At 37.1% G+C, this 26,252-nt stretch overlaps 1 protein-coding gene across 4 annotated transcripts in view; it reads right to left on the bottom strand.

The window, feature by feature from the left end:
• Positions 1-26,252, bottom strand: part of CNTN5 (contactin 5) — a 678,174-nt gene that overhangs the window by 474,215 nt on the left and 177,707 nt on the right. For 3 of the 4 annotated variants that reach the window (XM_056329574.1, XM_056329577.1, XM_056329575.1), the window contains exon 2: positions 7,371-7,510. The exons of the other annotated variant lie outside the window; for it this stretch is intronic. The gene's annotated coding sequence lies outside the window, so the exon portion shown is untranslated. The remainder of the gene's footprint in view (positions 1-7,370; positions 7,511-26,252) is intronic. 4 annotated transcript variants of the gene reach the window in all.

Here is a 26,252-nt window from a genome sequence, read left to right as displayed (position 1 = left end):
GAGATGGCTTTGGGGACACCTAACAGAAGCCCCAAGTGACTGTAGGGAGGTCATTGAGGAGACAGAGTCAGGCTCTTCACAGCAGTACAAGCTAGGAAAACAAGAGAAAACTTGTTTATAAATTAAAATGAGATGCTAAGCCTGAATATAAAGATAAGCTTTTTCACCATAAGGACAGTCAGGCAGTGGCACAAGCTAAAAGAGGTTGTACCGTCTCTGTCCTTGGACAATTTCAAGACCCAACTGGATGAAGACCTAAGCTGCTTGGTCTGACCTCAGAGCTGACCTGCTGTGAGCAGGAGATTGGACTGGAGACTGCCCAAGGTCCCTTTTCCTATATGAACACTATGATTTTATGGACTTTGCTTTTAATACAGAGCTACTTAACTTTACCAGATTCAGTACTTACCTTCTTTATTTCATGTGATAGAATATCCAGGCAAACATCAGTTACAAGCAGTGATTTTACAGTTGCACAACAAATAAGTCTGAAATCTATACTCTCAAAAGCCCCCACGCCATCCCACAAAAAGACATGAAAATGTAGGTAAGAGACAATTATGTGTGACTGCCACATTCATTAACATTAACTAATAAGATTGTTGACTTCTAAAATTGCTTGTGTCAGGTAGCAATGACAAGCTTGGTAAGACAGTACTTGCAAAATGTCATTAAATATTTTGCAGCTCATTTCTATCAGTACCAAATATTGGATTAAGACAATAACAATGTTCATATGAATTTGAAAAAATTAATTACAAAACGACTTTAGAAACCCCATTGCATATGTGATTAAAATAATGAAAATAGCTTTTATTCTGAGGACTTTAAATAGGAAAAGTACCCCTGCTATTACAAATAAATACCAATAATTAGTGTAATGACAACAAATAGCACTGAACTTTCATAGAATCATGGAATCATTTTGGTTGGAAAAGATCTTTGGTTCTTCTCATTCTGTCAAAGCAGAAGTAATTAATTTTTTCCCCTGAAACTGCTGATAAGGGAGTTGTGCTGCATATTAGGGATGTTTTATCTTCAGAGTGTCTCTGTTATACTATGTAAAGCTTTAATTTTTGTGTGAGGCTATGGATTTTCTAGTATATTCTTAAAAGATTGCAAAAACCAGAAATATTTCCTATTTGCCAAGATCTCTTCTCTAGTTTACAGTCCAGAAAATTATTTCTTTCAAGTGATTTATGTTGGTATTTGTAGCCTAGAACCCTTCTAACAAAATCCACATTATTCAGACAAAAGTAATTTTAAGTCATGTGGATATTTGCAAGACTTGAAATATGAATGTGGATTCAGGTTTGAAAACCTGAGCCAAAATCAAAGTGTGTTGACAGCCTCTTTATCTCTCCTACTCATGTAAAAGGCAGCATGGTATAAGCATCTTTATGTCATTTTAGCATATTATTTTTTTCAAGTCAGGGAGATAAAACCATTATAAACATATGTTTTACAAATACTTCTGCAAACTTGAAATGTTGTGCCTGTATAAACTGTAAAATGAAAATCCTACATGATATCACTTTGAACATTTACAGTCACTACTCACAAAGTATGTAAGACTTTCTCCTGCTCATTTCTTAGGAAAGGATGGGTGGCTGTGCAACATCTTCCCCAACATCCATCGGCCAGCATACATCCCCACTGTGAATGAGTGGATGCCTTTTGGCTAATCTCAGCCTGGCTGCTGGGAGACAGTGGTACAATGGGCACAGCTGGCCATGCCATGGTGAGGTTTGAGACTGGGCTTTCATATTTGCTATGTGGAAAGCAGGCATCTTTGGTCTTTATGAAAATTTTAGAGCTGTTTTTAACAAACACTGGAGCCTGCTTGGACCTTAATGGCTTGACAGGCTTGGCCCATTGCTGCTTTCCTGAAAAGCATGGTGCCTTCTCAAAGTCAGACAAGAATTGAGCATGACGTGCTACCCGACTTAGTTTTGCAAGAGTAGCTTACTCACTGAAAAGCAGCAAGTGGCACCCTCAGTGCAGTGGCTGTGCATGCAGTTAGCTTCTGTTCACACTGGAATTTCTGATGCTATATCAGTGCAGGAATCTTTCTTGCTTCAAAAATTAAAGTATGCTTTGTGGCTTAGTGTGATAGCAAAGCCAATCCAATAGCAAGCTGCCACAGAAAGTGGAAGTCTTGCTGTTCTGAAATTTCTCTTGCATCTAGTATACTGGTTTAGCCACAAAATTAAATTAAATGAAACAAAACAAAAAATATTTTCCACTGGATCAACCAATTATGCATTTACTGTACAATCTATAGATCTGCTACAGGGAAGAGAGAGCAGCAAGAATGGAAATTAACCACATCTTTTGCAGTGATTTGTCACTGGTTGGGTTTCTTTGTAATGTCAGATCGAGCCTAAGTAACTATCTCAAGATAAAATATTTTCTTCTTTAGATCACATTGAAATGTTTTAAAAAATAACTTCTTGTAGGGAGAAAGCATTATAGGAGATCTGAAACTTGAATACATGAAATTACTTAAAATACCATTTCTATTTTCCAAATTCTGCTATAATAGAAGGCAGTGCACCACTATTAATATGTTACACATTAGATTCTCATTAGTCTGTAGTGAACTGTAAACATATACATCATAATTTAATCCATGAAGTTATGTACTCAGTATTGATGAAAATGATACTATTTGGATACTTCAGAACTATAGTCAAATAAGAATTCAGACATTAATCTGAAGACTTTGAAAATAATTTATATGAACATCAAGTCTTAACTTCACAGCATTTTAACCTTTGCAGCAGCAAAACGTGAGTTTATCACAAAATTAAAATCAAGCAATTTTGTATAACGGAAAATTGAACCCTAAAAGTAAATGTGTTCCAGATCTAAACCCTCTGATATTCTAGCTATTTGTATTGCAAATGCATAGGCGGGAAAGTGGGCATTCACTATAGCCATTTCAGGCCTTGAAAACATTAACCTCCTCAGAATGAAAGCATGCTCATTGGTAACAAGATATCAGGCATATAAACCCAAAACCTTTAAAACCTTCCTTTTAAAATTGGTGTGATGCAATTAACCTTACTACCTGTGATAACTATTGTGATTCCCCAGCCTATGTTGCTCTCTCCACCTTGAAAAGGAAGCTGTTACTCACCTAAGGTGATACAGCTGCTAGCAAAGCAGCTGCTGAACTGCCACACTACATCCAGCAGGCAGAACTTTTTATGCAATATTGAAAATTGAGCCCTTCATGTGTGGAACAGACTCCAAAACAAACCTTTTCTGATTAGTTACATCTCAAATAGATTTGATGTCATTTTCCACCTCTAGGATTTCTAGTTCTATAATCTATAATCAAGGGGAAGCTATGCCGGTGACTTGCTCAATGCAAGCTTGAACATCAGTCCTAAGTTATAGTATATAACCTTTGGTAATACTCTTGATTTTTGCATTGATATGGAACAAGCATGATGTATCTAGCATTTCTGCAGGAACTTAAATGTAAAAGTTACATTAAATCCAAACCCACCCACCCACCCCCAACAAACTAAATAAAAAATATTCTTTCAAATCTTTTTTATTCACTCAGAATCAAGAATCAGTTTGAATAAACAGGAAATATTTAAGATTTTAGATCCTTCTGGCTCTGCAAAATTAGGTAGAAGTTACACACAATAGCAAGGTATCTCAAAAGCAGAAGTCCCAGGAAGAATACTTCATACAGAATTATTTCATTCTGACTGGAATGGGGAAACTGACTATTCAAGAAGCGAGTAGGCAGATTTCTATACATTTATTTAATTAAAATCATTAATTAAACTCAAGCTTATTTTTTCATGGCAAAAGTCACATGATGTATCTGATTTCAAGCTTCCTGGTTCTCAGAAAATTATGTTAAAGCTAGAGATATAAACAGTTTGGGTAAAATCTAAAATGATCAATGTCTGTGACTGAATGTCATTATATGCACAGGTGGTGAGACTTTCTCCTTTGCACTTTTCTAAGCTCATGCACCCCAAAAGCAATTACAATTCCCAGGAAAAAAGCTACATTCATCACCTTCAGAGCCACAGCTATTTCTCTTTTAGCAAGGAGAGAGAGTGGGTAGCTTTAGCTGGCTATACGCTGAAAAACCAACCTTTTTAGATTGGGGGAGCTATTCCCATGGAACGTGAACTGGCAGAGGGCCAGAGTCTGAAAGGAAAACTCAAAACCAGCTGCAGCAGAGCAGCAACTGAGATCTAAAGTATCAATTTCAAAAATAATTGAATCATTACTTAACACATGAAGTACTCAGTAATACAATATTTTATTTGCCCTGAATACATTATAATAACCATTAGAAGTGAATTCAGTAAACACTTTTTTTCACCAATAGTTTTGAGTGACTAGGATTTCTGGCAGCTACCCAAACAGGTCACCACGAACAGGATAATGTGGCAATCTGTTATCATTAGCTCTGTTGGAAAGGTTCTGAAGACACTAGAGAGAATTAAATGACCTGGAAAACTCAGTCTATGGAAAAGTCTATTGTACTCATCTCCATTATTTCCACCTCTACGCATCACTGGAACAGTGGAACAACATGATTTGCAGTGGTGACAAACATAAAGGTCATTTTTCTGTTTTTCTTTTATCCAGCATGAGCCATTTAAGGATTGTTAAATTCCACACATACAGAAAATTACTAATTTGTGTCAGTTCCTTACACTCTCCAGTGTCTATTGAAATCTCCACATTTGGAAGACAATGCAGAGTTGTATTTTTGAAAATCACTGCTACTTTTGTTCCTGTCCATCACTGTTACAACTGTCAGAATTTCAGATTGTCTAAAATAACAATATACAAAACTCCTATATAGCCCATTTTAGGAACTGTTTTTCCTAACTGGTGCAAATTTTCCAGCAAAATTTGGAAGAAAGAGCAGGTCTAAAAAGAGCTATTAAATGTAATCACTATGCCAAGGTCCACATGATACAGATATATACTATAAAAAGACTGACATAGTCTACTCAAAAATACGTATCAGAGACATTTCTTTTGTTTATGTAAGCATTGCCTCTGTTCATCTACATTTATCTGAGTGATTAACTTAAAATGGAGAATCAGACTTTGACGTGCACCAGCTATTCTGATTTAGCAGTTGTGTATGTAAGCCTTATTCCTGGGAAATCCAATGAAAGATAAGTCCATAGAAATGAAAGAAGAGAAACGGGAATTAGCAGAATCTTAGGCAAAAAAAAACCCCTGGAGATCTTGTGCATTTTGTGAAAGGAGGGATGAAATTATTCCTGGACCTCAGAGCTGAGAACAAATTCAAGGGACTATAGTCAGGGCAGCCAAGTGTGTTCCTGAAATCTGTTTTATTTCACACTGTGTATGTACTGAATGGTTGAGGGCATGGAGTACCAAGGATATTGTTTTGAGGGCAATTCTTCACCAGTAAATAAGCAGCTCCTGCTTAGGCATAAAATTGTGCCAAATCATCTCCCTCTTTATAGAAGTGGAACAAAACACAGCATGATTTGTCTTTCACTGACAATTTATAATTTTTTTTACACAGGAAACACTCTAATATTTATTAAGAATGGATTTAAGAAACAGACACAAGACTCATTTCTGCTCTGTTGCAACAGAGGGTGAAGTTAACATCGTGCACAAAGGCTGGCAGGCCAGAAGGTAGTTCTGTCACCTGATATTACAGATTTATGTAGAAAGAATATCTACATAAATGATCCTGACATATTTGTCAAATTTGGACTATTTTGACTATCTGTCAAAAGCCTCCAGCCTAAAGACTGAATTCTGACCTAGTACACACAATTATTCAACCTATGAATAGTTACTATTTTGCAAAACAGAAATCTGTAGGAAATTAATCTTAAAAATATACATATATGGTTTAAATTTATGTTTGCTGCTCTTTGGCAAGAAGAAAGAGTGATTTTTCATTTATAGCTTGGGGAAAAAACTCTTCCCTCTTTTCTCTTCCTACCACCTCTTGCCCCTCAAGGACATTAAAGATGTGTTTTCAATACAGAATGCCAGCTTTGCATGCACTCAGAGCCAAAATGCTTCTTAATATGACTAATATCCTTCAACAGATCTGCTACTCTAATGTAGCTTGTACAGATAAAAAAAGTTAAAATTCACCTGCCAATCTTTCCTATGCTTTTAGTGGTTGCAATTGTCAAGAGCAGGAAAATGAGTTAAAATCTGTTATATTTAAAATGACACTGTGATTCTGGTCATATCAAGTTCATCAGTTCTATTCAGTTATGTCTGTTTGGAGGTCACTGTCTGTCTCATTCATTAAAATGGCTTTCTAGTTTTCTGACATGATTCTCAATTAGTTAGGTGGGCAGGTAAACCATCTGACATCAAACAATGAACTATGTGCTTCCAAATATGTTTGCACAGCCACACATTACACTTTAGCAAGCTCTTTATGTTGACCTATTAATAAACCATAGTTTGAGGTTGAGAATAAAGTCTCAACTCAAAAATTAATTAGAAGTGTCCTGAACTACATGATCATAAGTCATTCAGCTATTAAATGATGAAGCACACAAGTTAACAGATAACCGCAGACATTTACTCCATCTTATTTCCATCTGTGGCTGTATTCATGATAAATTTAAAGTGACTATCCGTTGTTCATCTGGATAATGAGTCTCAGATTCAAATGACTCATACCTACAGCTGCTATATCACACTGGTTTGTATCACAATAGGCTCTTAATGAGTACACTGCTTTTGACATTCACCTGCTTCATTAATATACATTTGTATTTATCTAAATATTCTAATAAAACATACATTGAGTTACACAAATAACAATATTATCTGGGGACAAACTCTGCCTGCCTAACAGGGTGTATTATCCTTGACCTTTAAGTTTACCTTCATGACAACTTGCCTGTGATTTCAGATTCTTGTAACAAGCACACCATATCCTAGAATTGGACCAAGCCATATTAAAATACCTGGGAGTTTAGAAACGTAATATAGAACTTGTCTCTAAATCTTGTCTACAGAGTTTTTCAGAACTAATAAGATGCTATTAAACATGAGACAAAAAATATTTTTCAGAAGTTATCCAGTGCACCCAGGTTAAGAGTATACTGCAGTGATTATAAAACATTTACAAGGAGTGGTAAACACTTTCAAGACAAAGCCTTCTACAAACCCATGATGAGAAACAACAATATTATCTAGAAAAGTGGATTCCTTTTTTTAATCTATGTTCCATTTGTAAGCTTATTCAGGTTAAATTGGTGGTGAGAGTTTCTGTGTTTGAATTCAATTTTATAAACTAATAAATGCAAGCAATAAAGCTCATAAACATATTCCAAAAGCAGTTGAATTTAAACATCCACTACCTCAGCTCTCCCACTGGCTGTACAGAAGTTGTCCTTCAAAACAGAAATGATCTCCACAGAATAGTTCTTGTATAAGTGAAAACTGATGATGCTCAGGGGCTGAACTGAATCAAAATGTATTAGGACTCCTTTTCGGTAATCTGTGGAACAGAAAAAAAGTTATATGTAAGTGCAGAGCCAGATTTGAATCCTTGGAGTACTCAAACCTTCTTGCACCGTAAAGGTTTTTTCCAACCTAAATGATTCTATGGTTCCATGTGGAGATCTGCTCATGTGACCCTCACGTTTCATTCCTTGTATGTTGGGGTTTTTTTTAACATGGCAACGTTGGTTGGCTGTATGCATTAAAACTGAGATACCTTTCTTGTTTCACAATGGATACAGGATTAAAAAGTGCTTTGTTTGTGCCTTGTTTCATGCCGTTAAGGGAAAAAACAGTGGTTTTTTACAAAAACAAATGAATAAAAAAGAAAAGAAAAATAGAAAAAAGAATTAAGGGTTATTTTTATCTGCTACCCCATAAAGAAAGGATAGTACTGAGAAGAATGGAAGAGTTATAAATTTACATTACTAACCTTTTGTGTTTATGTATATTCATCTATAATGAAAGGAATATGAAATAATTTCTGTAGTTTGAATTTAAACCATGTCATGAGCATTTTTCTAAAGATGCTTTCTCATATTACGTTTTTTAAAAAAACTTTTTCCAGATAACATGGAATTACAACTTTGTTGATTACTTCATTTTCAAATTACTCATTTGAAATTATGCTACAGGCATGCATCATCAGTGGGCTTATCATCCTAAAAAAATACAGCATAAGGCTTCCTTAAAATAATGATTGCTTGAACCAAAGTCTCTTCTATCTACATATCTAATCATTAAATTGGCAACAACAGAGAAATCACACCACTTTCAGTAGATTTGAACAATTGTTAGCATCCTCAATTAGAAAACAAAAAAAAACCAACAAAAATAAACCCAAACAAACAACCAAGCAACCAGCCAAGCAATGAATGAAAAACCACCACTGTTGTGATACTATGTGAGCTTTTGGATTAATTCACTTTCATATGAAGGTTGAAAAACAGCCTTTTACCTGCAGAAGTCTTTCTTAACTAAACAGTAAACAGTTATATCACCTTTCCTTTTTCCCAGCTTTTCTTGTACCCAACCAAAGTTATGTTCTCAGATGCTTCTTCTCTTGACTTTCACAACATTTTATCTTGATCAAAATAGTCCTGTTCCAAATTGTTCTCTACTTAAGATATTTTCCTGGGAATCAGTCAGCAGCTGGTAACTGCATCTACCAAATAATTTTGGATCTAGTTAAAACTAAACAAACAAACAAATTAAAGCCAATTAACCATCCTATGACCTGTCTCTGTCATTACCAGGAAATGTATAAGATGTCTTAAGTTCTTCTACCTAAGGCATTGTGGTAGAAATAACTACCAATTTCATAGCTGATGCACTTGAGAATTATGAAGGATGTTTCCTCACTTTATTGGCCTTGAAATTTGAATTGAAAAATTTACCCAGATCTTGTCTTTAGAAAGGCACTGAACTCATGGGCTGGAGAGTAGTTTTGACTTACATTGTGTATTACAAAAAAATCCAAACAAACAAACAAAGAAACAAACAAAAAAACCCAACAACAACCACAAAAAACCCCACCACACCAGTACAAGGCAGAAATTCTGATGTTGATCTCATTAACTTTTTGTAGACCAGCCTACAGGAAAAGAATTTACCTAACTGATATTACAATTCAGTCCCGTACTGCCTGAATGATTCAAAGCTGCATCTGCAGTTTAGCCACCCAGAGGAAGGCAAACTGCTCACCTTTTGTTAGATCTTTCCCACCTTGCAGAAAACAGTGAAATTTTATAAAAACTATTGTGCTGGCTTTGGCTGGGATAGAGTTATTTTTCTTCAGAGTAGCTGGCATAGTGCCATGTTTTGGATTTGTGCTGGAAACAGTGCTGATAACACAGGGGTGTTTTAGTCATTGCTGGGCAGGGCTTGCACAGAGCCAAGGCCTTTGCTGCTTCCCAGACCACCCCACCAGTGAGTGGGCTACAGGTGCACACAGAGTTGGGAGGGGACACAGCTGGGACAGCTGACCCCAGCTGACCAAAGGGATATCCCATACCACATGATGTCATGCTCACCATACAAAGCTGGGGGAAGATGAAGGAAAGGAGGAAATGCTCAGAGCTATGACATTTGTCTTCCCAAGTAACTGTTGCACATGATGGAGCCCTCCTTTCCTGGAGATGGCTGGTTACCTGCCTGCTGATGGGTAGTGGTAATGAATTCCTTATTCTACTTTGCTTGTGTGCACAACTTGCTTTACCTATGAAACTGTCTTTATCCCAGCCCATGACTTTTCTTACTTTTACTCTTTCAATTGTCTCCCCATCCCACTGTGACGGGAGCGAGAGAGTGGCTGTGTTAATCCAGCTAGGGTTAAAACATAACAGTTATTAAGAGAAAAAATACAGAAAACCAGTGATGAAGCCACAGTATCAGAAGAGAGAGAATTAGATTTCACTTCCCATTCCCTTACAGTTTTTGTATGTTTTTAATCACTAACGATAACTATCTGTGTGGCTAAGTGTCCATGAGTAAGCCTAAAAATACACCCTTCTCCCTGTCTAGTTGTTACCCAAATCACCGAGTGGTAAAAATACATGATCTAATAAATATTCAAAATTGTATTTCATGCACACCTTTGGCACTATCAGTAAGGAATGTCATCCAACCCTCCTGTCTTTTAAGCAGATTTCTTAGCAGCCATTTAGAGACACATCCTGAAAGGGATGAACCATTACTCATCCTTGAGAGCAGCAGCTTCAGCTGCCACCTCTGGCAGAAGTACTTCCACAAAAACACTATTTATTTCCTATGACTAAAATATGAGATTCTCCAATCAGCACCTGAATATTGCAGACCTCAGCCACAAATCATCTCATTTACCTAAAAAATAAGAAAGGCGCTAGATATTTCTCTGAATGGAATGGATCCTGTAGCCTTGTGAATAAGATATCACCACTGCTGTATAACAGGCCATAGTCTTTGTAATAACTTTGCAACACCTCAAGACCAGGGCTTGTCAGGTTTACTTTGTCTGAACTTGTTTTACCTAGCTAAACTTTGTTATAACTGATAGAGCTGTAACAACAACTTTCAAAATTACCAGGAAACTAGGACCGTTTCATTTTGCTTTTTCTTATCCTTATATGGTACAATTTTCGTACAGGTAGTAGTAACAAGTAGTTATTCCATGTAGAATTTAATATTTATGACTAACATAATGACATTACATAGAGGAATATAGCCATGGTATGACAAAAGAGACCTTGAAAATGGGGACACAGGATGCAGTGTAGAGATGGGCAGGCACACAATGACAAAAGAAAGGACACAGGCTGATGATGGAGGCTCAATGGCTATAAACAACCCATTAATAGTCAGCTAAGGAGGTACAGACCTGGGAAAATCAGTTTTACAGGCAACAAAAAGAGCAAAGTACATGTGTCTAATATACATAAGGTGTGTCATAAATAGTAAATCCACATTAAGCATGCACTTGAAAACCAGTGAACAAATAGCAAGTTGTGAGCATGTTTGCAAATATAAAAATGTCCCTATGTAAGTCTTAGATAACAAGGAATAAATCAACCACATGAGTCTCAGTGAAGGACCCAGGATGCTGACAACTAGCTGTATCCTCTCCCCAGACTGAAGCCAACCTTTGGATCCAGAAGGCGCTGAAATATCAAACTTAAACTGTAGAAGTGGTAAATATCAGGAGTGTGTGCCGCAAAATTTCAACAACTTCTGAAATATTTTATTTATTTTCTATTTCTTTCTTTTTTCTGTAATAATAAGAATTATTCAAGTAGATGAATAAGATTTAAATGATACTAACAATAAATTATTGAATTAACATATCAGGTGTGGGGTTTTTTGGCCCTAAAAATATCTTGACCACCAAAGTTCCACTTCCTTGCAGCACCTTTTGGAACTAATTCCTAGATGTTATTCAGTTGATCAGTCATTTGCCTGCAAAGTTTACAGCTGCACATGGGAAAGGAAGGCATTGCCCTTAATAGGCAATGGGGTGGTCGTAGTGGAAACTAGAAAGAGAGATGGAAATTCTCTGTTGAAATAATGCCAAATCACTTATCTTCATTATGATTTGCACTTAACTTTTCTGTTTCCTTGAGTTTCTTTCTCTTTCATAAATTACAGAGGTATAAATCCATTATGAGTGTGTGTGTACAATATTAGCTATTGCTGTGTGTTCATACATATCCATATGCCTATACATTAATATTTTCCTTTTTAGACTGATTTAACATGAAGTACCAGGAATAATTCATCTAAGTTTTTTTAAATATTAATGGTCACAGATTTCATTCTTTAAACCATATTTTTTAAAAATAAAAATAAAACTATTATTTTTAGCTTTGAACTGAACATTAAAAAAATTGTGCAAAAAATGTTGCACAATAACATGATAGTACAATGTGTTAAAAGGAAAAGAACCACAATTTATTCAACCTTCTTATTAGATAGAAACATCTGCACATCACTGAATTCCACAGAAAGTAGGCTAGCCATTAGGTTTCAGGAACTGGAAGAAACAATAAATTACAGCTTTTACTTTTACAGCCCATTACACCCAAAGGTCTAAAACCTTTCTGTGGTTATTTGCAAGCCTCAGAGTACTCCAGCTGCAGTGTCTTACACCTTCCAACTTTCTGTGACTAATAGATGCTATACTATAGAGTGAACAGGAAATTAAGAGAAGAAGAGAGGTGTAAAATCAGTATCCACAGAAAGGCTATGCAGGAAGACTGTGAAGAATAGCTCACTGTAGGGCTATGCAGTCTCGCAGTGACCCTCAGACAAGACAGGTTACATTCTCATTAATGACCATTTAAGAATCAGTGAATTTTTATATGTTAGAAAGGGGAAGCAGTGCTAAGGTTATTAAATATTGTGGAAAGGCAAGGTAGGAAAGGGAAATAAAGACATAATAGGTTTGGGGAGATACTTGATGGAGCCCTGCCATAGTTAGCCAGGAAAAATAGCTTGAGAGATGTATAGATCTTTCTCCCAGTTTTGACCTCTTAGAGGAAAGTTATGCCCCTTTCAAATTTTAGTCTGTGTAGAGGCACAATATCCTTCGTGTTTCCTTGAAGTATCCTGGCAATTGACTCGCCTTTCTGCATTTATTAAACCAATCTACTGCTTCTGGTACAGCACGGTTCAGAAAAACAGTTACCTTTTGCTCACCTCCCTATTCAGTAATTCCACTTTTCTTCTTGAAGTGTCTACATCAGATCTTCCTCCCACTTCATTTAGTCTCTTTCCTATTATGAAAAATGGGCCCACAGTTCCTAGCTAATGTCAGGATAACATCAGCTCTATGGAAGAAAGAAGCTTCTCTAAGAAATTTAATGCCTCCTATATTGAACTGGAGAAAACTCCGGGCATCTTTAGACAGTTAAAGTGCTTCTCGCTATTTGTGTCTATACTACAGGCAAGAGGTTCCCACTGTGCAACTAAGGCTACCTGATGACTGCAAGGCAGGCAGCATCATCCTCAGCAAACACAGTTTCCATTAATATCAAAGACAGTTGTGCTCCTAAATGTCCTCTGGAAGGCCTTGTACTGTAGGTTGTAGTGAAGTAATATGCTTGCTACAAAAAAAAACCCCAAGTATTTCCACTGCGTATGTGTGTTTCAAGACTGCTTTTGAATTCTTAATGCACTGTTTTCCATTTAGCATTTTTTTCTTCTGCTTTTCTGCTTCAATCTGTTTCTGGTACTCTACAGTCTTCACAGGTGAAGATTAAAAGAGAATATGAGAAGAGACACAGAGAGTAGGCATACCAGGAAATCTTAAAGGCAAGAAATTGCTCCTCAGGCTCTTTATCAAGCATACTTGTCATTACACAGGTTGTCATATTTCAGCCCATGCCTTTTAAAGGACAAAATAGTTTAAAATAGAGCTTAAACACTTAAAACTACTCCATCAGTTAGTAATTTCTCCCATCTTACATATCTTTTAATTTATGCTTTGAATTTATTCATATAGGAATCAAACGTATACCACATATCTTAATGGAACATAAGCAAGGATTCTTACTGACTTTTTAGAAGCGTGAAAACACTTCTGTATGTGTGTAATGGCAATAGTTTGGTCAGCTCAAAGGAAGCTGAGTCTAATTCCAAACTTAAATGAAGAAGAAAATTATTCCACTTAGAAACTGAAATCCAAATCTTGCAGTGGTGAGAAATTGTTATTTACAGGTACAAGGCAAGGAGGCACAAGGTAATGATGTATATCCCATAGTGAGTGTCAGGCTGTGATCCTCACTGATTTTTAGCCTGTTCACTGTAGTTAATAGACTTGACCCATTTATAAAGTCTGTGTATCTAACAATTTCTTTCAAATATATGCATACTCTCTGGAGCTTAATAATTTAAAATAATTAATTTATCAATACATTTTTAGTCTGGTAGACATAAATGGAGTGTTATTCAAGTTTTTAAATATATAGCAGCAGGTTCGCCTTTAATTTTAAAGGATGTCTTGATATTCACCAGTACTTTTGTACTGTCTACCGGCATATACCTTCCTTCTACAGGCTACAGAAACAGTAGGCATGATCCCAGAACAGTCCTTCTTCCCCTCCTGCATTATAAGACGATAATAATTATGGTGGCTGTTATATCTGTAACACCTAGCACTGGTGTTGTCCACAATGTATCATGTTTTTTTCACAGTAGAAGAAAATGTCCATTTTCCAGAAGGAAAAACATGGAGAGATTTGAAAACATCTGAAACGTCACCAGCGGCTAATGCCAAAAAAGACAAAGGTTATAAATAGCATTTCCAGTACACTGTAGCGTTCAGTAATGGAAGAACCCAATTGCTTAAATGCAGAATTTGAAAGAACACAATTCTTCAGCAGGAGATAATTCCTGGCCTTATACAAGAAACTCTGAGGACACACACTCAGCCTCAAAAGATCATTTGCCCAGTGAGCAAATGTTTGTACGTGGTGTGATATTTAGTTTCTCTTTCCTGTTTCTCTAGCGTCAGGCGAGAAGCCTGTAGAAGGTGAATAATACAGCACTGTGTGCTTTAGTTTGGGTTTTTACCCTAAGCCCTAACTAATGTTGTAACTTCGTGATTTTATGTGATGCTGATGTAAGCAGCCAAAAAGGTAGTCTTGTTAAAAAAGGGAAATTAATAACAAAAGAAAATGTCTGCCTGTCTGGGAGCTGGGAGCCTGGGAACTAGGTCTTAGGACCAGAAACATCCTTGAAAATTGCATCTGGCCTCTTTGAAGTACAAGCGGGAAACCTAGAAATGGGTGACAACCTGAGATACTATCAGTAAGTGCAAAACCCAAGAAACTGTAATGGCAACTTACTGTCTGAAAAAGTGGAAGCAGTCTGGAGAAATAAAATTGGGCTGAAAGAACAGAAACACCATTACCTACTGGCTGTCCCAGGTGGAGAATAGACACTAACAGCACCTAGTGGCTGCTCAAAGTGGTCATATCCTACACCCTCTTGTGTCTCTACAGTATAAAAAGGACTTAATTTTTATCCAAAATGGAGACTCTGTGAGAACTTGCCATGCTGTACTTACTTTTACTTTCCTAAAAAAATCTGAATTCCATACAAACTTTCTACAAGATCTTGGACTCTCACTGGGGATGCCTGACTGACGCCAGACTCCATTATGTGGAACATTTTTTAAGTGAGACTCTGTCTGTTACCATATTGGTCCCTGCATCAGGCCCACTTTTGAGGTTGGTTCAGTTTGTTATCCCACCTCTAGGATGGTTGGGTCCCTCTTCATGACCTTCGTTTGACCTTCCCTTTGAGATGGTTTGGCCTTTTCTGAAATCTAACTCACTTGACACCAGTGATATATATCCATATAGGTGATCTATCATAAATTTACCTGCTGTTATATCAGTGATGTTACTTCATTAATGATACATTTGTAGTTATATGTAAGAGTTATTTGTTATGATATTGCTTGTTGCTATATGATTGATTGCTGCTATTACTGACTGCTGCCATACTCAATAGATTGATAGTATATTGACTGCTGATACTAATTTGTAATAGCTGTATCAATATATATTCACTTTATTATCATTCATATATTTGCTGCTGGTGATTTGTGTGCTATTTGTGATACTCTGTAATAAAGCAGAGAAATTTAGCGGGTAAAAGTCTCCATCTCTTTATATATTAAGGAACCCTACAAACCTATGGTAGCAACCTCTATATATGCACAGGCTGGGTAACCCTTTACATTGTGACAATGCTACTGAGATTAGTGTCACATTTTTTTCAGGCATATTGTCTTGACACAGTGTAATCTACCCTAAGTGCCCTGTCACGGAACTTGGCTTGCTCCAACACAGTAACAATGCGGGTACACTGACAGAGGAAGGAAACTGTGAACATATTCATTGGCCAAAGCTGTTACCAAACACCACTCCAACTGAATCTTCATGATCACAGACAAGGCCGTGTTGCTGCACCTTTCTACCACAGATGATGTTTCTGCTGGCACTTGCTGCTGTGTCACTGTCAGTAAAATATTACCTTTTGGAAAGCGCACACTGTCATTACTGGTTGCCAATGCAAGTAATCATCTCATGATAAACTCCTCTGAGCTCAACTTCTGTTACATCTGTTTGGTCAGATTCTTTTTTAATTGTGGCAAAGTACTTATTTTCAAGTCTAATTAACAGAATGCTTTCTTTCACCTTTGTAACCAAAGACACATTTTCACAGATGTATGTCACTTTCTAGGCGGAAAGACAGGATTATGACTAATACTTTCTCTTTTTTTTTCCCCTTTTCTTCTCTTTTTTTTGGGGGGGGGGGGGGTGTTTGTTTTTTTTGGTTGTTTTTTGGTTTTTGGTTGGGTTTGTTTTTTTTTTTTGACTCATCAGGTACCCAAAAAGGTGGATCAGGCTGCAGTGAAGACTCAGTGAATCTTGTTTATCAGAAGTCCTGGTGAATAGCCACAGTGTAGCAAACTGAGTCTGTTTCAGCTGGGTTATTCCCATCTGGTTTGTTTGTAATGCTTCCAGTAAGTGTAACTTAATACTACTAACATGTCTGAGTAAATGTCTTATTATATAATACAAGAAACCATAAAACGTTTTATAAACATTTCCAGACAACAGACCTTGTGAAGGTTATTATTTTCTATTTGAAGACAGGGAAATCAAGAAACAGTAGTTTTCAAGGCAACATCTTAAAAAAAATGCTTGAAATCACCTGGGGTTTTAAGATACTGAGTTTGAAATGCTTTAATACTATCCTGATTTTTTAATATGTCAAGCACCTGCAGCTCTCACTGCCTTTAACTGCTGTTCTCTGTGTTGAGCGCACCTCAGAACAAAACTCTGTGGTAGGTAACAAAATGAAGACACCCAAACTTTCTGCAGATACTTGTAAATGTGGACCTCCTAAGTGATTTGCAGAAAGTCAAACAGTGAGTCACTGTCTAAAAAATAAAAGAAATTAAGTCTCCTGCCTGTCACTGTACTTTACTTTGGAAACATGCTGCTTCTCAGATAGTAGAATTCCTTCAGTTAGAGTGGTCTAATGGAGCTGCAAGGAAAACAGCACTATTTAATAAGTTGCTACAAGAGAATAGGTAATTCAGGAATAAAGATCAGACAACACACAGTGCCTGTAACTAAAAACCAGTAAGGGCAAAAGGTAACTGAACTGTTCTCTCATCCAGACAGAGGTACTGAGTGGTAGCATCACAGTAACTGCAGAGTGAAGGGGGCTCAGCTGCTCAATAGTGGCCACTGTGGCTTTGCTGTGTCACTCAGAGCATTTTCTACTCAAGCCATGGTAAAAGTGAGAACTGACACATAGGTGCCACAGTTCTGTGCAAATTAAATACAGGTGGAGTAAATAAGATAAAAATCAGACATTTTAGAGCCAGTCATATAAGAATTTAAGGAATATCAGCAGAGTACATTTCTTTGTTCATGAAGTGGATGTTCAGGGAGCAGATATGTGCTCTGAACACTTTAAAGATAGAAAAATTGCTTCCTAAAAATATCAGTTTAATTAAAGCCATGTTGAAATTGTGATAGTCAGAGTGAGCTGGTTTGGACCGGATCTCAGCTTTAGAACTATTAAAGGATGAATACCAAAGACATTCATTTGTATTAAAAATGTTATCGCAACACACAGAAACATCTGCACACATTCCTTTCATTGCTTCCTTAATGGCAGCCCAACTGACTGGACTAATTACTGAAGGCCCCTCCATCACCCTGAGACCATTAAGTGCCCACAGTTGTCCTCTTGCTCCCCTTCCCACATTGCCCTGTGCTTCAAGTCCCTGTTAGGTTGCACCTACTGCAACTGTCTGTCCCAGAGAGCCCATTAGATCTTTTTTCTCCTCATTCCTGGTGTTCCTTTCTGTTCTCCTTCCCTTCTCCCATTTCTCCTTCCTTGCCTCTCTCCATCAACCTTAGGAATTCAGCTCTAATAGGAGCTAAAGTAAAAAGGGAAGGAAAAGGATACATGTGGAAAGAATTCTTTATAGATTCAGATGAAGGTGTCTGGTTCAGCTAGAGCACATGCCAGCATCTCCATGTTCTTTTCACGATTTACCTTTTTTTTTTTTTTTTTTTTTTAATTTCTCAGTGGCTTCCAAATCAACAATGCTCTTCCTGTTAGTTCTGAAACACTCCTGAATATTCAGACTTCCTTTGATATGTTATTAAAAAAGTCATGTTACTAGTGCATGGAGAAATATTATTAAGTACAAAGGTCTCTCCAGCCCACCTTGTGACACAAATCATAACAATATTTGTAATATTAGTCTGCTAACAACATATAAACTGCTCAGAGAACAACAGGCTGGTCTGCCTCACCTTGGTCTCTGAGAAGGTAATGGAACAACTAATCCTGGAAACCATTTTCAGGCACATGAAGGACAAGAAAATTATCAGGAATAGTCAGCATAATTTCACCAAAGGGAGATCGTGCTTGGCCAGCTTGATAAAATGAAATGACCTGGTAGAGGTAGGGAGAGCAGTGGGTATTTTCTACCTGGACTTCAGTATACTGTCTGCCGTAAGATACTCATAGATAAGCTGGATGTATGGGCTGAATGAGAAGACAGTGAGGTGGATTGAAAACTGGGCAAATGTCTGGACTCAGAGGGTGATGATCAGCACTGCAACATCTAGTTGGAGGCCAGAAACTGGCAATGTACCACAGGGGTCAATACTGGGTCCAGTCTGTTTTAACACCTTCATTAATGATTTGTATGATGGAGTAGAGCATACCCTCAGCAAGTTTGCAGATGACACAATACCAGGAGGAGTGACTAATAACACCAGAGGATCATGCTGCCACCCAGAGGGACCTCAACAGGTTGGAGAAATGAGCTGACAGGAACCTCACAAAGTTCAACAAAGGGAAATGCAAAGTCCTGCCCCTCAGAAGGAACAATCCCAGGCATCAACATGTTCTGTGGACTGCCCAGATGGAGAGCAGCTCAGCACAAAAGCACCTGGAGGTCCTGGTGGACACCAAGTTGAACATGAGCCAGCAACGTGCCTCGGAAAAAAGCCATGAACATGACAAAGGGACTTTCATCCTACGAGGAAAGGCTGAGAAAGCTGGGACTACTTATCCTAAAGAAAGATCAGAGGGATCTTATTAATATATAAAAATACCTGAAGACAGAATGTAAAGAGTATGGAGCCAGGATCTTTTCAGTGGTGCCCAGTGCAATGGGCACCAATTGAAGCACAGGAGGTTGCCTCTGAAACACTTTTGTACTGTGAGGGTGACTGAGCACTGGAACAGGTTCCCCAGAGATGTTGTGGAGTCTTCCATCTTGCAGATATTCAAAAGCCATCTGTACATGGTCTGGGGCAACCAGGTCTAGATGGTCTGGAGGTCCCCTCCAGCCTCAACGCTTCTGTGACTCTATGATTATTTATTTAGAAATAGCCCATGCTTAATTAGTTTCTACACATTCACAAAATCAAAACTAATAGAAAAGCATTTCTTTCAGTTTTGGAACTAATACCTGTTTTATCAAGCAAGAAAATGAAATGAGATTAAATAGCTGAGTTTTGCACTGTAGTCTAAAATGGGCTATCCATACCACCGATCCTTAACAAAATCAGTGTCATGGTTTAACCCCAGTAGGCAGCTAAGCTCCACCCTGCTGCTTGCTCACTCCTTCCCAATGGGATGGGGAGAAAATTTAAAAGGTAAAAGTGAGAAAAATCACGTGTTGAGACAGCCCTGCTCAGCAATGACTAAAACACCCCTGTGTTACCAGCACTGTTTCCAGCACAAATCCAAAACATGGCACTATGCCAGCTACTCTGAAGAAAAATAACTCTATCCCAGCCAAAGCCAGCACAATTAGTTAGCTCAGTGGTTTTTTTAGGATTCCCTATGGTTAACAAAGGCAAAGTAGGGAGTAATTTACATTCAGAACTAGTTCAGTACAGTAGGACAAGTATATCAACGAGTTAGTTGAGCTCCCTACATGAATACGAGTAGCTACTTACATCCCATAGGTTTTACTATGGGGTAGGTTATTCTGTACTACACATCCCTAACATGCATATGCTTTGAAGCTCTCCAAAGGACTTACTGTTGGTCCCTGTGCCCCCATGAGGTGCTGGACAGCCTTTGCTACAGTCCTGGAGTGGAATTTCCCATTTTATGTCCTTAAAAAGAAATCTGTTTTGCATATATCAAAACCGGACTTTAAACCAAATATAGACACAGAGAAGGATGGTCAGGGTATTTATATCAAAATTGTACTAGTGCCTTGAATCAAAATGTTGATGTGTTCCCTTTTTCCTCCCTTCCTCTTCTCTTTGCTTTACCATTTCTCTCCCATTTTACCCTTCCCTTTCCTCTCCTCAACGTAGGACCTCTCATGACTGATTTACATTTCCCAAGGAAGAGAATTATTCTCCTGAGTAGCTGAGCTGCGGACATGGAACACTATAACATGCTTAAAAATTATCATCAATATTTATAACACTTTTATGTACAAGTTGAGTCACATTAGCAGACAGGAATGAAACCTACATAGATTCACTATAAGAACAGCGAAGCAGCAGCAGCAGGTCATCTGCTTAAAATTCAAGTTGCATCCCTCTTGAAAGGAATTGCCTCTTTGACCAGGTTCTCCTTCTTGAATGACAGACTCACTGGCTTTTTAAAATGTCACACTGTTACTCTGGATAATACGAATATAAAATTTTCCAAATTTTGATTTTGACTTTGATAAGGAAGAAGAATGGAGAAATAAGTTAGATTTTAGTTTGAATATGCTTGAGGGTGGGGTGGGGGAGCTAACAGTTGATGTATTTTATTATTGGACTTGAGGAATTTTCTAGTTAGGTTTGGCATGTGAACATTGAAGAAAACACTGTAGAAAGAAAAGACAATTGTATGAAAAGACTTTTAAAGACTCAACAATTCATACACTTCATGTAATACATTTGTAGCATATTAATTACAGCATATAAAAGTGGAATGCACCTGCCCCTAGACAAAACTGTCAGAAGCCACCTTAGCAAATTACTGTTCCTTATATGCATACTTGTCCTTAACTTTTAAAAAGATATTCATCACTCATTTTTGCATAGGATGAGCACACATCTCTTCTTCTTCTATAAAAATGAAGAAGCAAGTTGTTGTGAAAAATTAAAATAATTTGGATTTGTGTTGACAACACATAAGAACAGTTTCAAAGTCAGCAGATACACAAGTCTCTTTAGGTTTGTCCTCATGCAGGTATGAAACCCAACATATTCCTGTATTTATTTCTCAAGTGAAAATTAGTAATAGTAAAACAAAAGGGGAAAAAAAGTATTTTCTCTACAGGTCTTTCTACAAACTCCAAAAGTAGCCATTAATCACCTGTCGTGGTTTCAGCTGGGATAGAGTTAATGTTCTTAGTAGCTGGTGCAGTGCTCTGTCTTGGATTTGGTGTGAGAACAATGCTGATAGCACACTGATGGCTTGGGTTCTTGCTGGGTAATGTGTATATTAAATCAAGGACTTTTCGGTTCCTTGGGCCCTGCCAGCGAGAGGGCTGGAGAGGTACAGGAAAGGGGGAGGGGACACAGCCAGGACAGGTGACCCAAATTAGCCGAAGGGATATTCCATACCATGGGATGCCATGGTGAATATATAAACGGGGGGAAGAAGAAGGAAGCGGGGGATATTTGGCATTATGGCGTTTGTCCTCCTGAGTAACTTACACATGATGGAGCCCTGCTGTCCTGGGGATGGCCGAACATTTTAGCTGTTTAACTTTGCTTGCGTGTGCAGCTTTTGCTTTACCTATTAAATTGTTCTTATATCAGCTCCTGAGTTTTACATTCCGTTCCACTTCTCCTTCCTATCTCTCTGGGTGAGGGGGAGTGAGCAAGTGGCTGCGTGGTGCTTGTTTGCCAGCCAGGGTTAAACCACAACATCACCATTAAAACTGAACCTGTTCCTGAGTACACATTTCATCTAAACAAATTGTTCTACGTAGCCGTGACTTTTTGTATTAAAAAGTATTTTTCTAAAATCACTATTATTTAAATAAACATGCTGGTCAGCAGGACTATGGAAGGGATTGTCCCCCTGTACTCAGCACTGGTGAGGCTGCACCTCAAATGCTGGGTTCAGTTTTGCGCCCCTCACCACAAGAGAGACATTGAGGTGCTGGAGTGTGTCCAGAGAAGGGCAACAGAGCTGGGGAAGGGTCTGGAGTACAAGTCTTATGAGGAACAGCTGAGGGAACTGGGGTTCTTTAGCCTGAAGAAAAGCAGGCTCAGGGGCGACCTTATTGTTCTCTACAACTGCTTGAAAGGAGGTTGTAGGCAGGTGGAGGTAGGTGTCTTCTCCCAAGTAACAAGCGATAGGACAAGAGGAAATGCCCTCAAGTTGCACCAGGGGAGGCTTAGATTGGGTATTAGGAAAAATTTCTTCACTGAAAGGGTTATCAAGCATTGGAACAGGCTGCCCAGGGAAGCGGTTGAGTCACCATCCCTGGAGTTATTTAGAAGATATGTAGACATGGCACTTGGTGACATGGTTTAGTGGTAGACTTGGCAGTGCTGGGTTATTGGTTGGATTTGATGATGTTAAAGGTCTTTTCCAAGCTAAATGACTCTATGATTGTATTATTCTATTCTATGTTGTTTATTATCATAAACCAAAAATATAGTAAAGTATGAATTTTCATTATTGCAACAACCAGTACACAAACCATAGTACCATACAGGTTACAAGGTATATAATAATAGCTGTGGGCTGAGTCAATAAGTGATCCTGTGTTCACAAAGGTATGACATTTTTCTTGTCTTAAGAAAACATTTCAGTTATGGATTTTAGTAAACAATAACAATTTAATACGCACATATGAAGTTAAATGGAAGCAGTTAAGAATTTCAAATGCATTCTAAAAGGCAAATTGATTTTGGTATTCCTTTAAAGGCAATCTAAATTTTGTACTACTTTCTTCTATTAACCATACCTGAATTAAGATCTTTTCATTAGACTGGAGTTGAAGCAGTATAAGGACTGCCTTTGAATCGAATGTAACACAAATGGATTAAAATATGATTTGCTCAAAATTACCACCATAAATCTATATTAGGATTACTGTAACCTTTGTAATGTGGGAAGAATTGCTTTTTTCTCTACTTGCTGTACTCCTATAAACAGAATTAACTGGAATTTGTGTGTCATCCATATTTAGCATTGGATATGGACTGTGGATCTAACTGAAAAACTACCAGATTCAAAGCATGTATCTTGATTTGACCAAGTCAGTTCTAATTTGAAACCACACTTGTTTTGCCTTGTCACGTATATTGATCATCTTTCAGACTACCAGTTGTCTATGAAATTGTCTGAATTCATAACACTTCTCTGTCCTTAGATTCATTGTGGGAACAGATGTTAAAATACACATAATAGCATAAAATTATTTCTTGTTTAAAATTTGAAATATGCACTGTACATCGATTACTTGGGGTTTTTATTTTATAGAAGGTTCTGAGATTATTTAATTAAGTAGCAGTTTTCTTATTTAACGGCAGAATACTAAGAATGTGAGATTAAAATTTATATGGCTATACATTTTGAATAAAACATCTTTATATTTGGACAGCTAATCTTAACATTGCATGCAATTTTTTGCTTCTTACACTTTTATTTCTTCAGCTGTTTTTGAAAGTCAAAAGGGAAGAAAAAGAAATTAAAATCTCTGACCCTTCAATCACAGCTAATCAAGGTAAACACTGAAATCCTCTTTCCTGATATTAATTGAGTTGAAAGGTTATTTTAATATGTGCTTCACCCTTTTTCAACTCAGTATCAAAAAACTTCGGAAAAAAGGAGTAAGTCTTAAAAATCTGTTTTCCAGTTAGCCAAACCAAACATGCTTGATTATTTTTATGGGACTTTTTAGAAATAAATATACATTCAAAGATGGTGAAAACATTATGTCCTGACATCCTATAACCTTTCAGCTCCACTGAAGAAACGGGTTGTATGATCATTTTTAGTCTCTAAAGGGGAATACACTTAATTAGACTAGGCTCAATGTATATATGATGACAGTTATCGGGAATGTACATTTTGAGGTTTAAGTCCATGGGAAACACAAAACCTAAGTAGAAAATAACTTCTGAGTTTCAAGAAAGTGTAGAACATTAACTAAGCTCAGTTTTTCAATTAGGTGAAATCTTAGTGACTTGTAATATTTATTTTCTTCAATTTTCTCGAAACTTTGCAAAACTTTGCCTATGGCAGTAAATGTGCCAGTTTTTAGGTCAAAGGAATTTGCAAAGACAAAGAAAATACAAGTGAAAGTAGAAAGTAGTAGTTTTTAAATCTGGCAATTGAGAAAACCTAAATATAGATCCAGTATGTTTCTGTATTAATACAAAAAGTCTAGAGCAAAACAGGTGTATTTCTTGCACACTGTTATACAGACATCTACTTATTCATACAGCTGTCCTCTCTACCTCTTTCTCTGTGTGTCTTCTACAACTCTGAAACAGTATTCATTGCCTAATAAGATGAATTAACTGTAAAAGTTTTTGTAGAGTCAGCTAATGAATTGATTCCTAAGGAATTTTAACTCCTTTTGGTATTTTCAGAAATAACCTAAAATTCCACTGCAACACGTGTTTTCAAACAACAACAACAACAAAAAAAAACTGTTGCAAGAAAGCTTGAGGATATTCTTATAAACTGAATAATGATATTGCAAAAAAAAATGTAATGAAAATGGGATTTAAGTTTTTAAACAAAAGCATTCTATTAAATTCTGAAACAAAGATATTTTGGTGTAATTCCTAAGAAAGCTAAGTCAAGCAAAGCTGAAATTTTAAATGCAAATTATAAGTTTTGGAAATCCAAGCCTTTGGCTAAGAATTACATCTTATATTTCCTGTTCTGTCAAGGAGGCCCTGTGTGACCCTGGGCAAATCAAGACAAGCCTGACATCTACAGTACTGTCATATCCACCTAGAGTGTTGAGATAGAAAGTGCAAAACTCACATGTGATGCTGGTATCTAGTCTCTTCAGATTTCAGGACCTATTGTATTAACAACTGGTGATTTCTATTAATTCCTAAACGTGAGCAGAACAGCTTTGAGAGGCTGAAGTTAGTCTTTATTTGAGCAGGAGACTGGCAGAGATGATCTCCCTTCAAACCCTGTTTTTCATATGACTCTGTGCTAAACATCCCTGTGGCTCTTTTCCTTATTTGTAAATGTTTTCTCCCTTACTTTGAGTGACTAGTTTGCTGAGCCAACAGCTGTCTTTAATGGGTTTCTCGGAGTATATAAGACACACGCCATGTTTCATAACCTAATTCCGTAACATACATAATCACAAAATCAGGAGGGTATATAACTATGATGTTATTAAATGACTTGAAATCAGTTTCTGTCTTTGGAACTTGACTATACATCAAACTTTTGCAATAAATTAATAGATTTCTTCTAAAAATTATGACAGCACTGTTAAATTATACCTTAACTTGCATGTAGCTAAGAGCTTCCTGAAAGTCAACAGACATCTTTGCACTCAGCCATTCATACTGGCATGTTTAGGAAACAAGTGCTGCAGCATTCCAAGATATGTGAGGAAAAATTGTTCTTGAGTTTCAAGTAACTCATTCTTCTGCTCTTTCAAATATGCATGCTTTGGTCAACAGCTCTGAATATCATTTGCATGTTTTAATTCATATTACATTACACTGAAGTGAATAGGGAAATATCAATAATTACGGGTCCCTGAATGATAAAGCACAGACCAGCTGAAATTGATGTGTTTGTTTAAAAATGTATTCTGATTGGGATTCTACAAAAATTAACCAAAAATGGGCTCAGGGAGTACAACTGAAAAAAATAAATTAATTACAATACTTTTTAAAATTTTTTAATTCAGGGAAAATAGAAGGACATCAGCTTCCACACACAGTGGAATATTACTGCCCCTGATCTGACTTTGAATGTAGTCTATAAAACCAGCAATTTAATTTAGTGTCTATAAAACCAGCAATTTAATTTAGTGAACAAATCTCCAGTATATCTATGCACTTTTTAAAAAAAAAATGTATGTGGAAAGATTTCTTTTGCTTGTAATGAAAAATATGACAGCATGGTATTTTCTTTAATTACAAACTCTGGTGTGTTTAATGGCACATATTTGGCTTCCAACTTGACAGTTCTGTCTTTTAGAATCAATGGTTAGACTCGAAGGCACCAGGTTGGTCATCAGGATCAATATTAGA

The sequence above is a fragment of the Falco biarmicus genome, chromosome 2 (assembly GCF_023638135.1).
Source record: "Falco biarmicus isolate bFalBia1 chromosome 2, bFalBia1.pri, whole genome shotgun sequence".
NCBI lineage: Eukaryota > Metazoa > Chordata > Aves > Falconiformes > Falconidae > Falco > Falco biarmicus.
The sequence above is the reverse complement of the archived record's forward strand: the minus strand, read 5'-3'. Positions and strand labels throughout refer to the sequence as shown.